The sequence below is a fragment of the Coenobita brevimanus genome, chromosome 101 (assembly GCF_032717465.1).
Source record: "Coenobita brevimanus isolate Jiangsu-jjx chromosome 101, ASM3271746v2, whole genome shotgun sequence".
In the NCBI taxonomy this organism is placed as follows: domain Eukaryota; kingdom Metazoa; phylum Arthropoda; class Malacostraca; order Decapoda; family Coenobitidae; genus Coenobita; species Coenobita brevimanus.
This window is the reverse complement of record NC_137054.1, coordinates 23,162,601-23,172,120: the sequence shown is the minus strand read 5'-3', so window position 1 is coordinate 23,172,120 and position 9,520 is coordinate 23,162,601. Positions and strand designations below refer to the sequence as shown.

The following is a 9,520-nucleotide window of genomic DNA, read 5'->3' as shown; positions in this document are numbered from 1 at the left end:
GTCAAAACGGTCCGGTGTAGGAGCTACAAGTTAATCCCGTCCCTGAGGAATAAACCATATCTCGAGAGGCTCAGAGAATCAAACTTATTCTCTGTTAGAAAACGGAGACTCAGGGGACAGCTAATTGAATGTTTTAAGATCCTGAAAGGCTATAGTAATACTGATTCAAGCAAGCTATTCACAGTTATTACCGAGACTGTAACTCCAGGAAATGGTAAGAAGTTGCTAGCAAGGAGGGCTAATCTTGATACAACCAAAACTTTTGACTTACTCTGTTGTAAGTGAATGGAATAAACTTCCTGGGATGTGAGTGAGAGTGGTACCAAAAATATCTTTAAAAAGAGACTGGACATGTATTTCGACGCAGTTGATATCGTTTAGTTTGGATAGAGCAATTATTGCATATTCGCGTCCACATTCATCTATCTATTAAACGTAATACACCTTAACTAGTAACCAACATAGACAATATTATACAGCAATTATAAAATATAAACATTCTATTCATCTGTTTTGTATGAAAAAAAATCTTTAAAAAAAAAATTGCATGGATAGAGTAAGTATGTGGCTGTATGCCTAAATTCTCCATTTCCATATTATTTTACTTTCTGTCGATCCTCTTAAATTCTTTCAGTTTTTTCAGTCCTGCAAGGTTTTACTTCCTCTCTTGTTTCCTGTACGGCAAATGCCGGAGGGTCTGGAGGGTGGGGGAGAGAGCCTTCTGCTGTGCTATCCTTTTCTCCTGCTCCTATATTTATAGTACTGCATTAGTATTCAGGCCGGACTGCCTCGTAGGGACAGTAAAGTTTGTGTGGTCTGTGTATCCGTGTAACTCTCTCTCTCTCTCTCTCTCTCTCAGCGATGGTTTTCCATACGTTCCCTCATAATTATCTGGGAAGTAGTGGTCAAGTGACAGGGAAGTGGGATTCTGACCAAAACACGAGAGTGGATTCTTGCCTGGAGCAGTTAACATTTCATATTATTGGAATTTCGTTAGTCCCATTTATCACTTATTATCTGCAAGTCGCACCAAAGTGTCGTAAAAACACCCCCACTGAATCGCGTGCTTCTGAGCTAAGCTATTTCGTCCTTCGATGTACGAGTATTTCCATTAGTTAATTGTGTTGTCTTTAGACACCATTATTCAGTTTACTGTGAGAAATTCCCTTCTTGGTGAAGGGATTAATGGAGCTAAGGAAATTTATTCATGGCCTAGCTGTATTAAAATCGTCTAGAAACATCTGCACTAAAATAGAAAATACGCCAACATACTGTACTTACTGTAAAGGGTCAAAAGTACTAACAGTATCGAAGATATTGCTACTTCTGCCGAATAGAATAAGAGTAGGAGTTCGCTGATGGGCATACGAATATATATGAAATTGTCGTTAAGTTTTTAGGAGGGCACACAGTTCTTTTTCTTGTTCAGCCTAAAGACATAAACTTTAAATCACACCTGATGTTACCAGACTATAGTATTCAGTTCACGAACGGCGTCTAGTAAGGAAGTGGTTGCCGAAGGCTGTTATCAAATCCCTCCGCTTGTAAAGTTCATTCCCAAGCAAAATGAAATCATCTAGATAGATAAAGAATTAATTAATAACGATCTCATGGTGAAGAGAAAGAATCATTGAGAGGAACACCGACTGAACTCGATGCCTTCCACGATTAGGCCTAGAAAGTTAATCCCGTAAGCGTTGCCACCAGATGACGTAACTCATGTTTGCTAAAGCCACTCTTTTGGAACAACTAAATTACGATAACGTCTCGTTTGTTTTGAGTGTGCTAACGACTAACTGCTTTATTTAGATTGGTGGTTACTGCTTCTAAAAATGGGTCAACATACTTGGAAGCAATTGAATATCACGATTAGTACAATTTAAACACAAGAGCCTGAAATAACAATATTGCCAGAATGGCCCTAAGCTGAGCTGGATGTATGGGATTTTAATGGTTTAGTTCTGTCAGAAGCTGGATCAAAAGGGTCACGGGAGATAAAAGGACGTGGCAACGGCATGAGATATAGAACGCTACTGTGGTAAAACAGTTATTGGAGAGAATTTCTAACTACGAGTATTTCTGCGAGACGTCACCCCGCATAATGAAGTTATTGTCTGGTGATGGTAGAGTAACCCCCTCCATTAGGATGGCGTCTTTTATTATTTATTTTTTATTTCATATTTTCTCTATTTAGGGAGGCTTTTAGAACTGGAATGGATTGGTATACTCTTCCATATCCTTACTGATCTGAAAGGGAGATATCTAAGTTCATGAAATAGCCGGACGTTGGGTGTAACAAAATATTACAAAAGATTCGTGATCTTAAAGGATGAAAATGAGCAAAACGTCATTGCCGTAAAGGAATTAAGCGAAAATGACAGTGTCAGTTGTATCAGCTGAACATTTTATATAACGCTTTTAGAGAGAGTGGGTTACACGTAACCATTAAAATGAGATACGAAATATCACGGAGTGCGGTGCACTTCGTAAGCAGGAATGGCGCAGGTTCAAACTGGCGTCCCGTCCTATATGGTATAGAAGCATTTTCGCGAAAACGGTCTCAAAACCCAGTGCTAAGTGTATGAACTAAAAGACCTTCGCTATTCAAGTGCAAAATCACTTGCAAAGTCTTGCTAACCTTTGCAGGAGTCGCAAAATCGAACCGCAAAAATATCGATTTTGTTCATTCTTTCTTTCTTCTTCATCAGTCATAACTCCAAAACAAAAAGGCGTACGCGAGTGAACTATACACCAAAACACTTTTTATCAAGTGTAGATGTTTTATATATATATATATATATATATATATATATATATATATATATATATATATATATATATATATATATATATAAACATTCAGGCTACGGTTCGCGAATTACCGTCTGAAAACCGCAACGCGGTCACCCGTAAGTATGTCATTTTGGACACTATTGGTTAGGTACACCTCGCCTACAGTTAAAGACCGTACCAAAACACTTCTTTTTCACGGGAAGGCAACCTCGTATTAGTCTTTTAGTATGCTATGCATGTAACAATTCAAATCTAACTCTTGTTCTATGCATAATTATACCTCCACAAAAGATCGTAAACTAGAAAAAAAAAAATCTTCTAAAAATCTTGTTAAGAAGTAGGAATGGCAAAAGTGTACAGATAAGAGATGAAAAAAAGCACAGAAACAAGAGCATTACACCAGCTACAAGTTTGTGGCAGAAGTGTGGAGTGTAGAAATGGGTATAGGTCTCCAAATATCCTCCCATCCAGAATGTGTACTCTTGTTTCTGTGCCTTTTCACCACTTATCTCAGCACTTTTACCCTTTCCAGATGTGGAGACCTATACTCATTACTACATTCCACACCTCAGCCACAAACATGTATTTGTAGCTGTTGGAATGGTCTTGTTTCTGTGTTATTTTCATCTCTTATCTGAGCACTTTTGCCATTCTTACTTCTTAACTGTCGTTTTAGAAGGATATTTTTATTTTCTAGTAATCATCTGACAGTTCCAGGAATGAGAAGTAAAGTGGGTTTCTAACCTGACTACCTGACGTTTATTGTTTTTAAAAAATTCCTCTGATAGCAGGAGTGAGATTAAAACTATATCAAGGAGATGAAATATGCATTATTTCATCCAGAAGACTTATTTTTGTTTATTCTAATTAACGTCACACGATTTTATTCAACTTGACATTTTGAATTGGACAGGGTAGATGTAGGTAACCCTTCAGCCCATGAGATATGTTCTTAAACTGAACAAAATTACCTGTCTGGAAATTAAATTCCAAAATATCTAAAAGTTAACTATCGTAGTGAAGTTAACAATAAATCAAGTAAAACGGACACTTACACATTACCCCTAGTCATTACGTGCGAGATAATTATAGGGTACGGAAGTTAATTTAACTATGATTTTAAACAATGAGAAGCAAGTGAATAACACTTACTATCAGACAAAGAGCAATAAATATCAATTACTCCTCTACAAATTAAAGGTACAAGTGGGAATGAAGGCCATTTTTCAGGTGATGGGAGAAAATGAGGAAGGAAGGAAGGAAAGAAGAGGTGAAGAGGAAGAGAGCTTAGGTCCGGAATAAAGGAATAAATAATCAAGGAAATAATGAAGCGAGGAATAAAGGGACATCATTTAAAACTGATAACACGGAAGGCAGTGGTGAGATAGTTAAGGATGCAATGAAAGAACGTGGGGTTAGGACTGGAAGGAATGAAGGAAGGTAGTATTTCGACGAGGAAGGACTGGAAGGTGAGATTGCTGATGAAGAAGGAAGGTGGGAAGGAAATAAATGTTGAGGTGATGAAAGCAGAAGAGAACAAAGACACGAAATGCAGAGATAAGGAATCAAAGAAAGCAAGTAAAGAAGTGGTGATGAAGGAAGAAAGATAAGAATAAAGTGTTGAGCTAAAGAAGAAAGGAAGGAAGAAAAGAAGTGACGATGAAGAAAGAAAAGAAGGAAGGAAGAAATGTTGAGGCAAAGAAGAATGGAAGGAAGAAAGGAATTGTTGAAATAAGGAAGAACGGACGGATGGAAAAATGTGTTCAGGTACGGAAGAACATAAGAAAAGAAAGAATTGTTGAGGTAAGAAAGAAAGGAAGGAAGGAAAGAAGTATTGAGATAAGAAGAAGGTAAAGAAGTGTTGAGGTAAGGAACAATGGAAGAGACGGAAAGAGGTGTTAAGATAAAGAAGAAAGAAATGAAGGAACGAAGTGTTGATTTAAGGAAGGAGGAAAAGAAATGTTGAGGTAAGGAAGAAAGGAATGAAGTGTTGAGGTAAGGCAGGAAGGAAGAGACGGAAAGAAGTGTTGAGATTTGGAAGAAGGAAATGGAGGAAAGTGGACCGAGCAAAAGAAGTGCTGATTTAAGGAAGGAAGGGAAAAAGTGTTGAGGTAAGGAAGGAAGGAAAGAAGTGTAAAGGTAAGGAAGAAAGGAGAGAAGTGTTGAGGTAAGGAAGGAAGGAAAGAAGTGTTGAGGTAAGGAAGGAAGGAAGGAAAGAAGTGTTCAGGTAAGGAGGGAAGGAAGGAAGAAGTGTTGATGTAAGGAAGGAAGGAAAGAAGTGAAGAAGTGTTGAGGTAAGGAAGGCAGGAAAGAAGTGAAGTGTTGAGGTAAGGAAGGAAGGAAAGAAGTGTTGAGGTATGAAAGAAAGGAAGAAAGCAAAGAAGTGTTGAGAGATGGAAGAAAGGAAGAGAGGAAGAAGTGCTGAGATAAAAAAGAAAGAAGGAAAGAAGTGTTGAGATAAAGAAGGAAGAAATGAAGGAAAGAAGTGTTCAGGTAAGGAAGAAAGGAAGGAAAGAAAGTGTTGTGGTAAGAAAGAAAGAAAGGAAGTTGGTGTTATAGTGAGGAAGGAAGGACGAAAGAAGAGTAGTGTGAAGGTGAAGGAGGGAGGAAGAAAAACATTGGTGCTAAGGTGACGAGAGTGTAGGTGAGGAAGGAAAGAATGAACGTAGTGCTGCAGTTGTTACATTATGTTAGGTTTAGTTTGGTTTGGATATATTAGATTACATTAGGTTGAATCTGGTTATGTTAGTTCGATTTGGATTAGCTTCAGCTATGCTTAAGTTAGGTTTGATTAAATATAGCAAAGTTAGGGTCAACTATATTTCATGTGTTACGGTTGGAAGGCTAGACTAAACAAAATTAGGCTAACTCAAGCCGTCACGTCAGTTTAAAAAAAAGTTATATAAACAGATGGCCCATCTCTTGTCATCTCACTCAATATCTGTCATTAAAACTGCGTCACTGAAGATAAGTTAGGCAAGCTTAAGTTAGTTTAGTCTAAATTAGATTACGTTAGGTCAACTTTGGGTGAAAGGCTAACTCTTGGAGCTCGGGAGATATCCCAGTGTTAAGTAAAATCACTTGATATGAGCCAGATTATAGCACATAATCCATCAAGTGCGGATTCAGGGTTAATCGAAGAACAATAGTTTCTTGTTTCATGTAACAGGGAAGATTTTCCGGCACCGAGCGAAATCATCAGCAGCTGGCTAAAGTGTTATCGATAAGTTGTCATCCAAGGTTCAAGCTTTAAATGAGATTAGGTTAAGCCAGGGTACGTCTTATGAGGGGTTAGAACAGGTGGCTCATTTCTCACCATCCAACGTACCATCCATCATCACAACCACCTCATTAAGGAGTTAAAACCACACCCCCTGTGGTATGGCCAACTTTCGGCATTGTGTTTCAAGATACGTTATGCTTCTCTTGAACTGGAATATCAACACTTGCTAATGTTTTTTCAAGGATGTATGGTAACGCTCTGTTGCATTAGTAAAAAATTTAAGGTTTAGGACTTATATAATGCCAGTTGGGAGAAGGAAAAGGGGGGGGGGGTTCAAGAATACTCCGCCAGTATCCCTGCTTGTCATATGAGGCGACTAAAAGGGTTGGCGGAGGGTTAGTGCCCCTCCCCGGAAAACAGCTAACTAAAAAGACGAACAAGAAGCCTCGGACAAGGACTGACCAAAAGATGACGACCAAGGACCAGACAAAGGACATGGTACGGTTCACGACGTGGAATGTAAGGGGTGCGAATGATGAGATGAAAGAGAGATTGTCCAGGTGCTTGAGAGTGCGAAAGTGGATGCATGTGGAGTAACTGAAACTAAATGGAGAGGAGAGAGTGTAAGAGAATGGGAGTATGCATGGAGTATATGTGCAGGAGCAGGTGAGAATGAGAGGACAAAAGAAGGAGTGTATATTGTTGTGAGTAAAAGATGGAAGAAGAACATAAGAGAGTATGGATCAGTTGGATCAAGGATTGTGTGGGTAAGATTGAAAGTTGAAATACAAATGTGGGCGATTGTGTGAGTGTATGCGCCAATGCAAGATCGTGCAAACAGAGTGAGAGAAGAGTTCTGGACAAATGTGGAAGTGTACATGGAAAAGTTTGGAAGGAATGAGAGAGTGTTTTTGACTGGTGATATGAATGGTAAAGTAGGGAATGTGGAGGTGGATGGAATAGTTGATGAGTGGGGTGTGCCTGCTGAGATAGATGAGAATGGCAGTGCGTTAGTGGACATTTGTGCTGGGAGGGGGTCGGTGATAGCCAATAACCTCTTCAGACACAAAATGATCCATAGGTATACATGGTGAATGATGAGAAGGGTGGGTGGTGAACTGAATGAAAGGAAGGCAATGATTCATTATGTGATTATGTGTGTGTGGATAAAAGGATGTGAAGATGTGTAATGGATGCAAGAGCTTTTAGAGGTTGGTGGAGTGGACTTTCTGACCACTACTTGGTGGTGGCCAGAATCAAGATCCAAGTAAAATGGAGAAATAAGAAGAAGGGAGGAACGGGAGGAAGGAGTAGTTGCAAGGAGAGTGGAAAGGTTACAAGAGGGATGAGAAAAGGCAGAATATAAGAGAGAAGTGGAGGAACGATTGGATAAATATGAATTGGAGCAGATGAGGGATGTGGAAGGTGTGTGCAAGATATTCACAGAAGACATATGTGCAGCATGTGATGTGGTGTGTGGGGTGAAGAGAAGACAGAAGGGGGTGCAAGGAACAGCATGGTGGAATGAAGAGGTGAGACAGGCTGTGGCACAACAGAAGAAAGCATTCAGTGAATGGATGAAAAATAGGGGCGTGGAAGAAGTTGAGAGGCGGAAGAGAGAGTTATATGTAGAAAGGATGAGAGAGGTAATAAGATTAGTAAGAGAGAGTAAGAAGAGAGTGGATGAGGAATTTGGAAGGAATTTGAGTGTAAAGTGGAGGGAATGTAAGAAAATGTTCTGGAAAGAGGTGAAGAGAGTAAGACAGGGTGGCAGTGAAGTTAGTAGGAGAGTGAAAGATAAAAATGGTAGATTACTACAGCAGAAGGGAGAAAAAGTGAGCAGATGGAGAGAACACTTTAACCCCTCTGAGGCTGAAGGCCTGGAATTTTCCGTGCATGCCAGGCCGACGCCGAATCCATTTTTTGAAGCTTCGAAAATTGATTTTTTTTCTTTCCATATTGAAGAGAAAGTTCAGATGCACCTAACAGTGAAAATCCCAGCTTCCTAGATGCATTCTGTGGCTTGCAGTGGAGCACAGAAGTTGCAGAAATATCGGCAACTGATATCCACTGCCCAGGGGCGCTGCCGCGACGCAACTAGGCAGGTGATTTTTTTTTTTTTACCTCCCCAAACAATGCAAATGGTGCTGAAATGTTGTGCATATAATAGATATGATGATATCGAATGATTTCAGTACATATAATATGTTAGGAATGGCTGGAAAACACTTTTTTTTTTTACCTTCTTGATATGGCATACCACGTTGAGTACACCGCTTCCCGTCCGATCAGCGAAGTTAAGCAACGTTGGGTCTGGTTAGTACTTGGATGGGTGACCGCCTGGGAACACCAGATGCTGTTGGCATAACGTTCTCCCTACGTGTCAAGTGGGGTTGGTGGAGGATTAGTGCCCCTCCCTGTAAAACAATTAACTCTAAGCCCTTGGCCACCCCGTTTGGGATACATGGCGTCTGGCAATTTGTTGTTGATATAAAAATGTTTATGGTAGTTTTGAGTTATTTTTTACGTTATTGTTGTGCCCATGCATAGAAAAGGGGAGCAGAAAGGGTTGAATTTTCAGTCCTAAATAAGAAAATTGCACTTCCTTCGAGGATAGACTCTGCCACAGGAGAACAAAGTGGAGGGTCAGATCAGATTAGCAATACGGAAGTTGAGTTGCCCTTCGAGCTCCCACACCACGAGCATGGCTAAAAATAGAATCGTAATGCAGTTTCAGAACTAGGAATAAGTCTAATTATTATGAATACAGAGACAAAGCAGAAATAAATAGATTTACAGATGGGGGGAAACGTATTTTTTTCCGTTATAACATGTTCATCTTTATCATTTTACGTTCATCTTTATCATTTTATCTTGTTATTTTCACATTATATATTGCTGTCTCGTTAACAGGGTGGTTGTGTGTGTTTTGCAAGGGAGGAAAAAGATTATATTTTCTGTCTGGGCCGAGATAATGGGTGTAACTACTGTATGTGTTTTTGGGTATGGTCACGAGCGAAAAAATCGTACATCCACTTGTCACGGCAGCAAGTGGTGAACTGACAGATGATATGTGTGAAGGTGAAGTCAAGGTCAGTCTCATGTCCAAGATTTTCGTTCACTTCCCGAAAGTTTTCACAGTTTTCTACAAACTGCACTGCATCTAATGATCCAAACCATTACAGCAAACCTGAGCAAATAGGAAGATACCAAGACAAAAATGTATTTTTTACTTATCATGTTTTTTTTGTTTGTGCCTGTATTACTTCATAATCGTAAACAGGTGGTTGTGTGTGTTTTGCAAGAGAGGACAAAGATGATATCTTCTCCCTGGGTCGAGATAATGGGTGTAGTTGTGCTTGTTTAGGCATGGCCAGGAGCGAAAAAATCGAAAATCCACTCACCACAGCAGCAGGCTCTGAACTGGAGTGTATGGGAGTGTAGTGTAGGTCAGTCTGAAAACGTTCAGAACGTTCGTTCACTTCCCAAAAATTTTTGCCTGTG

At 39.6% G+C, this 9,520-nt stretch overlaps 1 pseudogene; it reads left to right on the top strand.

The window, feature by feature from the left end:
- The first annotated feature begins 8,263 nt into the window (after positions 1 to 8,263).
- LOC145415196 (5S ribosomal RNA) lies at positions 8,264 to 8,381 on the top strand (annotated as a pseudogene).
- Positions 8,382 to 9,520: the final 1,139 nt, after the last annotated feature.